The sequence below is a fragment of the Python bivittatus genome, unplaced genomic scaffold (genome assembly GCF_059951505.1).
Source record: "Python bivittatus isolate LINGU-HERP-01145 unplaced genomic scaffold, Pbiv_v1 ctg000610_np1212, whole genome shotgun sequence".
In the NCBI taxonomy this organism is placed as follows: Eukaryota; Metazoa; Chordata; class Lepidosauria; order Squamata; family Pythonidae; genus Python; species Python bivittatus.
In genome coordinates, this window is record NW_028277088.1 from 10,001,529 (window position 1) to 10,016,253 (window position 14,725).

Here is a 14,725-nt window from a genome sequence, read left to right on the forward strand (position 1 = left end):
AAATGTAAACAATACATTTATGAGAGAAATAATCCTCTTTTGTTTCTTTGTTTTCTTTTTTCTCCCCAAACACCTTCCCGTTCCTGTTAGGCCAAGAAATAAGCTCAGTCTATTTCACTAGGACGCTAGAGCATAAGTCACTTTGCTTGTAATAACAGGCAATTACGTGCTACAAGACATTGTCAGCTTTTGCCGAGTGAGACGGCAAGATCCTACATATTAAATGATGCCAACTGTAGCGAGCAGAATCTAAGGGAATAATTTAGTATTTGGAGTCCTTGGACATTTAGAAGATGCAAGTCCAGGGAATTCAAATAATCTGAACTCCCAACTGCACTGCAGCTCTAACACCTCAATTTGAAAACAAGGAAGACTTGATAACAGGCTTTCATGTAGGGTACTGATTATATTTTGTTCTGTATGTGAATAATTTAGGCTTCTGGCGAACAATGCAAAGGCCCAGACACATAATCAGTGAAAAGGCAAGTATGGAATACTATTTTCTGCCAAACCAAACACTATTTGCTCTAGAGTTATAAAACATATTATCTCTCTGTAATGTTTTTCTCTGAAAACTAGCTCTTCTATCTCAGCTCCATATTCTTCCATTGATTTTCCATTGATTTTTTTTTTAATTTGCTCCTCCAGCCATGAAAGATTTTTCATCATGAGTGTTCATGGACCAACAAATGTGAAATGAAATTGTCTGAAATTTCTAGAAGACAAAAGTAGTCGCAATGAGGACCAAACCAGCTTGACACCTGCTCTGCATTTTTCAGTTTTCTGTGCCGATGCTTCCCCCTCCCTGTTTCTACCAGTTCACATTTTTGGAAGGGGGCGAAGAATTACTGTACTGAGATGCTTGAAACACATTTTCATACTAACAGTCCTGCAAGCTTGTGCTGTTCAATGCACAAAGCAGACAAGCAGAGTTGCTCAGCCTCATGATTGCCTTTCCTCTTCCTTCTGAGGAGCAGGTTCTGCCTTCTTTCCATAACTTTGCCTCAAGAGTTCATAGCCCGAAAGGTTCTCCCTCCATACTATGGGGTCTAGAATGCAAGTAATCATTCACTTTCAGAAGCAACAACTCCTTCTCTTCTAGTAAACAAGTAGAATTTCTTAGCTGCTATCATGGCCCCTGAGGAAATCTTAACATGGATTTTAATCTTTTAACCAGATCTACCTTTCTCCATTGGCATTCCAGTCATCTCTTTAAGGATTTCATCAGCAAGGATTTGGAGAAGTCTAATCTGGGATTACAGACTGGCATTTAAAATCAAAGAGGCTTAAACAAGAATTATCAGAAACCCATGGTTTAGGTCAGCTTTCTCCAACCTAGGTGCCTTCAGCTAGGAAGATCTGTTCCACCTCAACTACCACTCTTCCTCCTGTGTGCATTATTACTGAAATTGCAGCATTCTTTTCCATTCCCTCCCATTCTAAGGTATGCCTAGCCCACACAGGGAGCTTCTAATTGTTCAGAAAGAACATTATGCTGCATCATCTCCCAATCCCTCCCACAGGAAACTGGGAACAATCAAAACAATGGATGACAATTCAGCATTGTTGCTCTTTCTAGTTATATGTATCCCATACAGAAGTATCTGAGGCTCCTGAACTGCCTGCAAGCTTTGTTTTCGGTCTCTCACATTTCCAACTGAAGGCCAACTTCATTCATCAGCTCTCACTAAAGTAGCTATATCAAATCAGCTCCCACTAAAGTAGCTATATCTCTGGTGATATGCCACTGCACAGTAGACTCTGGAAAGACTGTCCTGCCTGAATCTGGAGAGACACCAGTGTGGAATAGAACTTCAGGAAACATAACAAACGTCTCTTAGTCCAGCTCTTCTGTAACTATTCATCTGCTCTGCACAATTTCATACCAACTGGATGATGCTGGTAGATGATTTTTGCCCTTTCTAATATTTGACTTTCTTATTAAAAAGCATGATAATCATAATAAATAAAGTTGTCCATTCATGCAGTGTGATTATGAGTAAGTATAATTCCATGATATCAGGACTGACAATAGTATTGATGAATTATCCAGTTTTTGTTGGAAAGTTTTCAAAACATATTCTAAATGACAAAAACATTATTTACCTATTAATCTCTCCAATACTAAGGCAATTTGCTGAGCAGGGGGTCCTTTTCTTTCCATTTACTAAGTTTTGGACAAAATTCCTATAGCCATGAGAGACCAACTTTCCCTTTTAAAATCTCTGCTAACTATATAATAGTTTGAAGACCACTGTATGGCTTCATCCTTCTTTCAATATTAGAACCAGCTTTTTATTGACAGGAGATATATTTGGAGGTCCATTTAGAAATTATATATCTCGTTTGCACGCTTAATTGACCTTTTATCCTCCTGTTAACTGTCACTATGTGTCTGTGTCAGTGTGTAAAATGTTTTTTGTTTTATTTTCCCTTCTTTTTCTTTTTTGCATATTTTAAAGTTCCCTTTTTAAAAACTTGATAGCAGCGTATATATATATTTTAAATAATAAGGGGAACACCTGATATTACAGCGGAGCTATATTTAACAGTTTTTATATTAAAAACATATACTCTCTTTCTAAAAACTAGTCTATTTTCAACTTGTGCTCCAATATTGTATCTTTTAAACTAAATTATCATTTCCATTACTGATATTTCTGTGTAACCCTGATTGAAATAACAAACAAAACTATTATTATTTTTAATTCCATTTCACTGAAAATATTACATTCCAACTGCAGCATTGTGACTTGCCTTTCTGGAATACACTATTATGATTGTCATTGTAAAAAAAATAATCCACTTTGCCTTCCCTTTCACAGATTGTAGGCACTTTTTAGAAATGTCTACAATAAACCAGTATCCATTTACTACAGTTTCAGTTCTCCACAACTTTTGAGTGCCAAATTTTCCAACCTTTAATTATTCACATCTTTCTTTCCAATTTTTCCAGTTAACAGATGGAACATTGTCCGGAACCTATGGTATGGTTTTAATATGAAACAAACCATTTTCCCTTCTCTTACAGAAGCTGCCCATAAATCATTTTGTTCTCTGAGCAACTGAATGTTCTCAACAATCACACAAATTCAAACCATTACAACACAATGGGTTTGATATACTATCAATGATAAATCCATTTTGTTTTATTCAGTCAAGAAGGCTTAAAATATTTGCCACAGACTCATATTTAATTAGTCATCTCTGTAACCAAATCCTCTTCCTGAGTTCATGTGTCCGTATCACTTCGTGAACTAAATTTAATCCACCCGATTATTAGTTCTAAGTAAAAAGCTTTAAGAAATAAAACTGAGAAGAGAAGCATGAATCCAACTAGGAGTTACAAAAAATCTTTTAGAATTAATGTGGCATCTGTTTTAAAATATTCATTTTGGGGAAATCAGAATGATAAACAAAGCCTACGTCAATCAAGTAATTACTTAAGTTGAAAAACCAACAATTCAACCTGAACAAACAGACAAGAGTCACTCAATATGCTATGATGAGAACTCTTCCTGTAGCACTAAGTATGGGAAACTACAACCCTCAGCAATGCTAGCAATAATAGTCAAAGGTGAACCATTCGGGCAGTTGTACTTCAGTAACATCTGGAGGGTCACAGTTTTTCCACTTTGGAGTTATAGGAAGGACTTTCATCCGGTTGGTGATATATATGTATAGCTAACACTTTAACTTATAAAAGCAGCCATCCAATATGCATCTCTATGAAACGAATTTAATACATCAGTACTGGGCTTGTTTTTTTCATTTTGACATTTCTTCTCATAATCGTTGTAAATCCAGAGTGGGTCATTTTTACCATAAATATTTTATGTGCAAATAGTTGTATGGGAAGGTCTAACCATGAACTAAAGAAGCTAAAAGCTGAAGTTATAAATAACATTGCAAACTCTATTAAAGGGAAAGTGTACCAATTAGAAAACTTCCACCAAGAATACAATGAAGTAAAGTAATATTTCATGCTATGCAGGGAACAGGAAAATGATGAACATCAATATATGATACTCTTGGGATCTAAATGCCCTACACTGATAGGAAGCTAATGGGCTGAGTATAGGCCTTTTAGCTGAAAAGCTCAATATGGCAATCTGACTCATGTAAGATGAAAGGACACGTGACAAGAATTTTGGTGTAGGCCCAGTTCAAGGGTTTACCAGCTACTTGTATGGATTGATTCAAAGCATGGGGTCAGTCAAAACAATCGAGGTTGCCAAAAATACTTAAGAATTATAGAACAAATTAATTTGGAAGAAAAGAAAGCAGTCTTGAGACTGTTCTCACTAAAACTAGAGATAGTTTCAATATTGGCACCTCTTCATAAATCCAGAATCTAGCAAACATCATTTAGCAAAAATTCCTATGTCCCCTTTTGGATTTGTAGCAAATTACAGAATTTACAACCAACTTTTTAATATATCTTTGGGAATTACAACACGTATGGATTGCCAACCAGATTTTTTTAAGTTGCACGTACATTTACTTCATATATTGATTTACTGTTGAAGACTGACAGAAGATAATTAATTGCACTTGGCAAAGTCAAAGATCTCTTCTTGCAGCTTAAAGCAAAATATAGATATATTCATTCAAATGATCTGAGAAGCATAAGACAGGATAAGAAGAAAGTTGGTTTTAGAATATTAGCCCAAAGTTTAGATGCATGAGGAAAGAGGGAGAAGAGCAAAATTTCAAGGATTTACAGAAGATTTAGAACAGCTTGTTATCTTCTATCCCCCAACTGTTTTCCCCCATCCCTTGGATGGGAATGGGGAAAGGTAAGAGTTAATTCTGATTGGCCCAATCCTATCAAGATTAGGAAAAGAAGGCATAAATTGCCACTGGCTATTTTGAAAAGATACAAATAAGATGCAGGTATCTAGGACTGGAGAATGTTTGATTTTAACCAACAGGTTGCTTTAAAATACTTTTACAGGATGAAGCTGTAAAAAAGAGGAAAGAGGAGTTCAATGTCTTTATTTACTATGGATGCTCAGTAGTAAAATCTCACTGACTTGATGTGGAAGGAGTAGGAGTGGTTGCAGTGAGAGTGGGAAATGGAATATTCTGAAACAACAACTATGGCTATAGTTCTTCATCGGGGCACGAGTGTGGTGTTGGCCACGAAAGTGCCTGTTGACACTTTCTTTGCTATTGTGAGACTATCTGCCCACTTGACATTATCATTTTCTTTTTTAGCCTAGAATCATAAGCATTCAGAGAAAACATGACTTGCTCACATTTTCCCACAGCCACTCACAGAAAACAACAGCAGTATAGCCCAATGCTTGCTTTGGAAATGTGTCTATCTTTGAATACCATACCTTTCATATTTGTACCAATGCTGGCCCCTCTCAAGTCCTACTATGCTGTGAGGGTGTTCCTTGGAGGAATAAGCAAAGAACATGGGAGTGTACACCAAGAATATATATTTCCTGCAGGGTCAGCCACACCATGAAAGTCACCCCACTGCCCAGCTAAAGTAAACAGGCGCCTATATCAGGCAGTAGCAATATAGAAAATTGCTGGAGGCAGATTATCACTTTAATGACAATACCAAAAGCATCATTTCATACTGTGCGGGAGAAGGCAATGATAAATCACTCCTGTATTTTACTAAAAAAAATCACATGAAAAAACAAAATAAAGTGATTGACAATATAGCACCGGATAATAGCCCCCTCAGGTCAGATAGCACTCCACATGCTACTGAGAATCTTTTGGAGTTACTAATGGTCTTTATGAAGTGGCTAGATTAATAACTCCTTTGGGGCATCTAGTTGTTAATACTGCTATGCAGGAAAAGAAAATCTAAAGCTGCAAAGACAGAATTACAGTGGGAACATGGAACAGAAGAAGCATAGATATGGGAAAGCTGAACACAGTGAAAGATGAAATGAATCGACTACACACTGCTATCTTAGGCATCAGTGAACTGAAATGGACTCGGATTGGACACTTTCAGTCAGAAGATCACATGGTTTACTACACAGGATACGGCACTGCTTTCATAAAGAAAGAAGGAACAGCGTTGCTTTCAGAGTCAGCAAGGATATAGCAAAGACAATACTTAGGTACAAGGCAGTCAATGACCGAATAATATCAATTAGCCTTCTCAGACAACCCTTTAATACGCCTATCCTTTTTGCTCCAAACACTGATGTAGAAGAGGAGGTTGACAAGTTTTATGGACGTGTTAAATCTGAAATTGACAGAACATACAAGCAAGATGTGCTGCTTGTGGCCGGAGATTGGAACGCCAGAGTCAGAAAGAATAAGGAAGAAAACAATAGACTGTATAGCCTGAGAAATGGAAATGAAGCAAGAGAGTGACTTATCAATTTCTATCAATCCAATGACTTCTTCATTGCTAAAACAGTCTTCAAACAACCAAAATGACACCTATATACATGGACATCAGTAGATGGAAGACACAAAAAACAGATTGATTATATTATTGGTACTAGGAAGGGAAGAACCTGGTTGTATAGGTAGTCTTCACTTAGCAACCACAATTGGGACCGACAACTCTGTCGCTAAGCACCACAGTCGCTAAGTAGAAAATCATGTGACCATGACTTACTTACAATGTCACTTCCCATTCAGTTGTTAAGTGAGACACCACATGACCACAACTTGTGATTTTACTTCTGTGTTCTCCATTAACTTTGCTTGTCAGAAGCAGGTTGTGAAGCACACAAATGGCGATCATGTGACTGCAGAATGCTGTGACAGTTGTAAATGCGTGTCGGTTGTGAAGTGCCCGAATGGCAATCATGTGACACTGCAACAGTTGTAAATGCAAGGACTGGTTGCAAAGCTGTTTGTTTTTTGTTTTACACCATCATAACTTGAAACTATTGCTAAATGAGGCAATCAGTAAGCAAAGACTACCTATAACAGCAAAGAGATGGTCATGGGCTGAACACGAACTGCTCATGTGCAAGTTCCAAGTCAAGCTAAAGTGGAAAAACAAAACCAACTTGTTTCCATAATATAATCTTGAGCATATACTATACCCACCATTTTCAAGGAGAACATCAGGAATTGCTTTAAAGTCCTGAGCCTCATTGACAGGCAATCAGAGGAACTGTGAAATGAAATCAAATTTCACTGATTGCAGACTCTGGCAGTCCCTTTTCACATTCCTCTTTAAAAAGACCAAGAAACAGAAGAAAGTGTAGAAATAGGGAAGAGGAGGAGGAGTGGGGAACAATAAAAATCTCAGGAAATAATTTAGCAAAGAATTTCAGAGAGCTGTTAGAAGAGACAAGAAGCAGTACTATGACAATATCAGTAAAGACATCAAAGATGGAAACAGACACAAAAAAACAAAGACAGTCTTCCAAAAGATCTCCAAACTCAGAAGAAAATTCCAACCTCAAATTGGTACGCTAAAGAATGCCAATAGACAGATAACTGACTGAAAAAAGATCAAACAAATATGAAAAAGTATAGTGAAATTCTGTACAATAGAGATGTCCACATCCAAGGTACCTTATAATATATTTCCTATTTACAACAATCTCTAGTACTAGAAGATAAAATTAGATCAGATTAGGCTTACACTCCAGTCATTAGAAAAAGAAATACAGTAGTAAAAATTTTAATCAAACTATGTCAGCAAATCCGAAGAACAACATAATGGACAACAGATTGGAAGAGGTCAGTCTACATACCAATACCAAAGAAAAGAGACTTAACAAAGTGTGACTACCATACAATATCCTTAATTTCACATGCTAGCAAAACAATGCTTTAGACCATCCAGCTCAGATTAGAGCTCTACATGGAAAGGAAGATGCCAGATGTTCCAGCTGACTTTAGAAAATACCAAGGAACAAAAGACATTATTGCTGGTGCATGCTGGATAATTGACAAAGCCAAAGAATACCAAAAAGAAGTCAATATGTGCTTAACTATTTATAGAAAGGCCTTTGATTGAAAGCTCTGGTAATGAAATCAAGGAGCACAGTGAAAAAAATGGGACTAAATTAAATAAGACCAAACTAGTAACAACAGGTACAGCAACCACCCTTAGAACTTATAATGAATACATTGAAGTGTTTGATAGTTTCTGCCTTTTAGGATTGACCATCAAGATTGTGTGGAATCTAGGGGATCTTCTGGACTCATGACTCCTGCTTGAAGAGCAGGTGACAGCTGTGGCTAGGAGGGCCTTTGCGCAACTTCATGTTGTATGCCAACTGTGCCCGTTCCTTGATCAGGAGGCTGTACTCTCAGTTAGTCATGCCCTGGTCACTTCCCAAATAGTCTACTGTAACATGTTCTACATGGGGCTGCCCTTGAAGAGTATCTGGAAACTTCAACTGGTGCAAAATGTAATGGCACAGCCGGTTACGTGTACTCCTAGAATAGTACATGTTACACCTCTGCTCTGCAAGCTGCATTAGCTGCCAGTCTGTTTCCAGGTTCAGTTCAAGGTGCTGATTTTGACCTTTAAAGCCCTTCATGGCATGGAGCCAGGTTATTTGAGGGACCACCTCTCCCTGGTTTTATCTACCCATCCTATCAGGTCTAACAGGAGAGGCATGTTATGGGTCCCATCTGCTAAAGAGTTCTGCCTTCTCTGCCAAGGCACCCACCTTTTGGAACATCATTCCCTCTCTGATGAAATTGGCCCCGACCCTACTGACTTTCTGGAAATCCCTTAAACTTGGTTTTATTAGTAGGCTTAAAGATCCTAAGGGAACAGGGAACCCACAAATGGCTATATTGTATGTAAGATCTTGAATGCACTCTTCCATGGTTTTGTTAATATTTATGTTTTTAGTTCTTTTAATGGTTTTTAAGGTTTTGTTTTTAATTGTTTTGTTTACATTGTGTATGCTGCCCAGAGTTATATGCATGAGATGGGCAGCTATATAAATCTGATAAATAAACAAACAGTATAGGAACCAGCCATCAAGAAATACACTGCAGACTAGCATTTGGTAGTGTAGTAACAAAGGAAAAGATATTCAGATGCCATGATGTGTCTACACCTACAAAGATCAGAATTGTGCAGGTAACAGTATTCCTTGTGACACTCTATAGAAGTGAAAATTGGACTTTTCAAGAAGACAGAAATAGTACTGACATTTTGGACTCTGGTGCTGGAGAAGACTCCTGAAAATACCATGGACTGTCAAGAAAACAAACAAATTGATCACAGAATGAATCAGTTCCCCCTCAAGGCACAAATGACCCTGTTCAAATTATCTTATTTTGGACACATTATGCAAAGACCTAGCTCTCTTGAGGGACTCTATAATGCTGGCAATGGTGGAAGGAAAGAGAAAAAGAGGATGACCAGCAGCAAGGTGGATAGACTTGATTATGGCAGCAATGAATGCATTGTTGGAAATTTGAAGGGTCAGGTTGGGGAGAGATCATCCTGGAGAAGGTCTATGTATGTGGTCACTAGGAGCTGACACTGACTTGATGGCACATTCACTAGTTCTGGCTAGTACTGCCTACCTTAGGCAGACATACAATGCAGTAACCCCACTGACTCTGAATGAGACTGCCTTATGTCAGTGCATGTTGAGAGACTGCCAGGAAAACTGTACACATCACCTTGAGTTCTGTTATGGAAGAAAAACAAAATAGAAAATGGCTTTCCCCCATACTTTAAGAATTCTTTGTAATAACATAGCATATCACCAGCATGTAAGCATATGCAAATGGCACACCCAGGTATTTTATGAGATTTATACAAAGTGGCATGACCATTTGTTCAATTATCACCATTTGTTCAATTATTTAAAGGAGTTTTCCTTTAAATCCTCTACTAATCCTGATCCAAAAAGTTTTGTCCCTCCTTCGTCTCTTTCTTTAGGATGGAAGTTACTCAAAACAAATTTCTTGCTTAATATTGTAGAGTCACCCTTGGATGACATATCAACATTCAATATTCCCATTACTTCCATACTTTTCAGCGTGTTTAGTGATTAACTCCTGGCAAATAGAAGGGGTAGAAATGGAAGCAGTAACAGACTTCATTTATTTGGGCTCCAAGATCACCGCAGACGGAGACTGCAGCCATGAAATTAAAAGACGCTTGCTCCTTGGGAGGAAAGCTATGGCAAACCTAGATAGCATATTAAAAAGCAGGGACGTCACCTTGCCGACAAAGATCCGCATAGTCAAAGCTATGGTTTTTCCAGTAGTAATGTATGGCTGTGAGAGCTGGACCGTAAAGAAGGCTGAGCGCCAAAGAATTGATGCCTTTGAACTGTGGTGCTGGAGAAGACTCTTAAGAGTCCCCTGGACTGCTAGGAGGTCAAACCAGTCAATCTTAAAGGAAATCAACCCTGATTGCTCATTGGAAGGACTGATAATGAAGCTCAAGCTCAGCTACTTTGGTCACCTAATGCGAAGAGAGGAGTCTTTGGAAAAGACCCTGATGCTGGGAAAGATTGAAGGCAAAAGGAGAAGAGGATGGCAGAGGATGAGATGGTTAGATAGCATCACTGAAGCAATGACCATGAAACTGAGCAAACTCAGGGAGGCAGTGAAGGACAGGAAGGCCTGGTGCAATATGGATCATGGGGTCACAAAGAGTCGGACACGACTTAACGACTGAACAACAACAACAAAGTGATTAACATTTACATTTCTGAAAAGCCAAGAATTTTTCAAAGCATACAGTACCTTTGCCAGCATAAATGCCATCAGCTGAGGCTAACTACAATGTGTATGTTTGTGTATGTGAGGAGACTGTAGTAAATACTCTAATAGTTTGCTGCGAAGGATCACATGCTACCGCACTGCATTTTGTCACCTTGTCTGATTAGATATAACATGTCAGCAGGAATAAAGGTGCTAGCAGCTATTCAGATAGTAAACAGCAGTCCAGTCTTGTTTTATCTTGTACAAAAATGGGAGCTCGTGCAACCCTGTCACATGGTAAAACTGAGTTATAAAGAAAAAATGGTAAGTGTTGAGGACTGGAAAGGCAAAACTTGCTGAGAAACACGACAGTCCAAGCCTTCTCCATCCTGATTATCTTCCAGATGTCTTGACTTCAATTCTCATAATCCCCAGCCACCCAGGAAAAACATCAATTGCCTTCTCTTAGAAACTACATTAAAGTTGCAAGGAATTGCCAACAGAAAAGGCAGAATTGTCTCTTCCTGCAATGCATGAAATATGATCATGGATTTGGATCATCAGCTATTCAACTATTATAATTATACTGCCTTCTTTGATCATTCTGCTTTGTTGCTTTGTCCCAAGTGTATTAAATAGGAACATGGCATATTCTATTTTTATTTTTCATCAGTGGGTTCTGCTTGAGATAGGTACAAAGGCAATTTATTATACCAAGTCAAACTATTTTGTCCCTCTAGTCAAGACTAATCTATTCCGGCTGGCAATAGCTCAGCGTTCTCATTTATTTGTTATGATTTGCTCCTACTGTTCCTTGTAACAGGAGATGCCAAGGATTGACCATGGGACCTTCAACATGCAAAGAATGAACTCCAGCACTGAGCTACAAAGCCTGTAGTAAGATTTTCTATCAGGACTCAAGGGGTAGATGATGCCAAATAGGCAGAATAAAAGTAGAAAGGATGAGAAAGGACACTGAGATTTGGACATAATAGGGAAGAGAGAGAATAGAGTGAGGCTTCTGGAACACATAACAGAGGACTAGCAGTACTTCAACCATCTTGCTTTTATTTCTTCTGTCCGGTATCCTTAGGCAGATAATTTCAAGATCCCACTATTCCACTGAGATTTACTTTCCAGATGTAAATTCTCAGCAGTGGTTCTTCTGACTAGGAATTTTGGGAGGGCACATTTGAGAACATCCTCCTGGGGAAGACTGATCTGGCTCTATCATATGGGAGACTATGCTGGGAAGCTATAGTCCCACACATCTGAAAGGCACATGGTTGGAGGAAGGCTCAAGTAGGCTGAAACGTTTCTCTGCTGGAAAGCAGAAAAGGCAAAAAATTAAAACAAAACAACCCAGAAGGGTCACAAACATTTCATGCTACGGTTAACAAACAAGTAACACTGCCATCACTTCAACCCGTCCCACCCAGTCAGGCAGAGAGGCATGTTGCGGACCCCATCAATGAGAGAATGTCAGCTGGCAGGGCCCAGGAAGAGAGCCTTCTCTGCTGTTGCCCCCACCCTTTGGAAAATTCTCCCCCCAGAGATGCAGCAGGCCCCTACCCTCCAGCTTTCCGGAAAGGATTAAAGACCTGGCTCTGCCAGCTTGCATGAGCAACAAGAATTTTACCCAATCCTGGGGGTGGCTGGCAACTTGATGACACTCCCCAAGTTACTGCCAATTTAACATCTATTCTTGGATGTTATTTATTTTCTATTTATTCAGGATCTTTTTACACTGTATTTTTAATTGATTTTAACTGCTTTGTAAACCGCCCAGAGTTGTTTTTAAACGGGAGGCGACAAATTAATTAATTAATTAAATAAATAAATAGTAACACCTATGCTGCTAATTCACCGTTAACTCCAAATTTCCAGTTTAGTCACACCAAACCTGGTTCACCGAAACCCCAAGACAGTCCTCTGAAACATAATACTGAAAGACAATGTCTCACTTCTTTCAGGTGCTAAATTGGGGCTTTGATTAATGTATCAAACAAGACAAACCAACATGAAGATTGTATGAGTACACTCCAGCCATTTTGCTCAAAAATCAATCAGTTTTTCTAAAATCGGTGATTTTCAGTGTGACTGCTGTTTGACACATCCTAGAGCACATCATGGTAAAACATTCATCTACCACCACAGATTGTGCCTGGCATCCCAAGTTGCTTTCAGAGTTTCACCCAAGAGGAGGAGAACATTCTACATGCAACGATTACAGCTTGATAATACATTTATTGCATGGCAAACAAAAGCACACTTAAATCATTTCCCACAGAGTTTTAGAAAGCACATCTGTACTCATCCACCACCCTCATGCTTACACTGTCTTGATGATGTACAGCTGTTTCAAAATCCCTCCTCGAATCCCACTACTTTTTCTGCAACCTATTAATCTCATCCAAGCCTTGCGACTTCATGAACTGCCTTTCCCCTATGCCCTCTGTGTGATGACAGTGTCAGGCTACGTTTATTAGCGCACAGATGGTACCACTGCAAAGATACACAATCTATTTCAAGGCAAAGGTCACACATGGTCTGGAGTGGCGTGCCAAGGATGGCCTCCCAAAAGTGGCTAGGGCCAGGATTAAGTTGAACTGCAATTCACACTGCAGAATACTACCTTAATATAATGATTTCCCAGATATTTAACAACTTTTCCTTTTAAAATTAGGACATAACTTAATTATACAGGGGCTTTGGAAGATATACTGAATGCTTCAAGAGTCTGTTTCTAGCTTTAGCATTTCTAGTTGCCCATGTCTACACTACTAGTTAGATCAGTGTTTCTCAACCTTGGCAACTTTAAGACGTGTGGACTTCAACTCCCAGAATTCCCTAGCCAGCAGAGTTGAAGTCCACACATCTCAAAGTTGCCAAGGCTGAGAAACACTGAATTAGACTGAACACTTCTCACTTAGAAATGGGCCTCAATGCAGTGGTTTTCAGCATCTTGTCCAACACCCAGGTCTAGGCAAATGAAGCACACTTCACAGAGACCTACCACCTCAGAAAACCTCTTAAAAACAATACAGTCACAGAAGATTAAATATCCTGCAAGAATTCACAAGGAAACTGAGCATTAAATTTCTCAGGATGGGGACAGCTGAGTTTCTAGATTTTTAAAATTCCTATTTCAATATTATACTGTCTTTCAGAACTAAGCAATGTTTGAATAACAGGCTTTTTAAGCCCTTAGAATAACTGCTTAAAATTCCCAGGCTGAATTATGTCAATCTTATATTGCTTCACAATCATTAAGCTGATCAAAGAAAGTTAAGTGAAAGCTACCATTCTTATCAGCCTTATTTAAGAGCAAGCTGCACTGAAAACAACTGGCCTTGCTTATAGCAATAAGCATGCATAAAACCATATTGCACATCTATATAATTCAGGACTGATCTTTACAAAATTTACATCTCTATACCTCCCAATCCAGTATCTATTATACTCATCACAGACTTCAACCCATTCAGTTCCCAGGCTGGAAATAGGATTTAATGACTTAGCAAGTACATCTATGGACCATTTGCATGTATGGACCTAAATACATACCTACTCTACACATCTGTAATTCAAATTGCATACAATTACCTTTAACCATCTCTTGGGAAAATCAGGATCAAACTGGCCATTTATAAATTAAAGACCGTGGTCAGAAACTAGAATTCCAGTGACTATTTTGTGTGCTAGATCAGGATTTTGCATACAGGTCAAATAAAGAAAATACTTATCAGCTTTTTGCTTAAAAGAGTGGCAAGGTTTGGAAACCTTCATGTTTAGGAAATGAGAATACCAGAATGTGATTTCAGTGGTTCTCTTCTCTCCACTTACTGCACACTAGGAAATAATATAGTGTGATGAAGGTTCCTTCTTATCAAAGGTTATTTCCATTCAATTAGGGTTGCAATCTGGCCCTGAATAACAGATACAGTGGTGCTTAAAAGTTTGTGAACCTTTCAATATTTCTGCATAAATATGACCTAAAATGTGATCTGTTCTTAAGTCCTAAAACTAGACAAAGAGAACCCAATTAAATAAATGTGTCAAAGACATTATACTTGTTCACTGATTTATT

The 14,725-nt window shown here is 38.5% G+C and overlaps 1 protein-coding gene across 11 annotated transcripts in view; it reads right to left on the reverse strand.

Annotated features, from left to right (window-relative positions):
- DIP2C (DIP2 acetate--CoA ligase C (putative)) overlaps positions 1–14,725 on the reverse strand; it is a 280,542-nt gene that overhangs the window by 126,682 nt on the left and 139,135 nt on the right. The gene's annotated exons all lie outside the window — the stretch shown is intronic.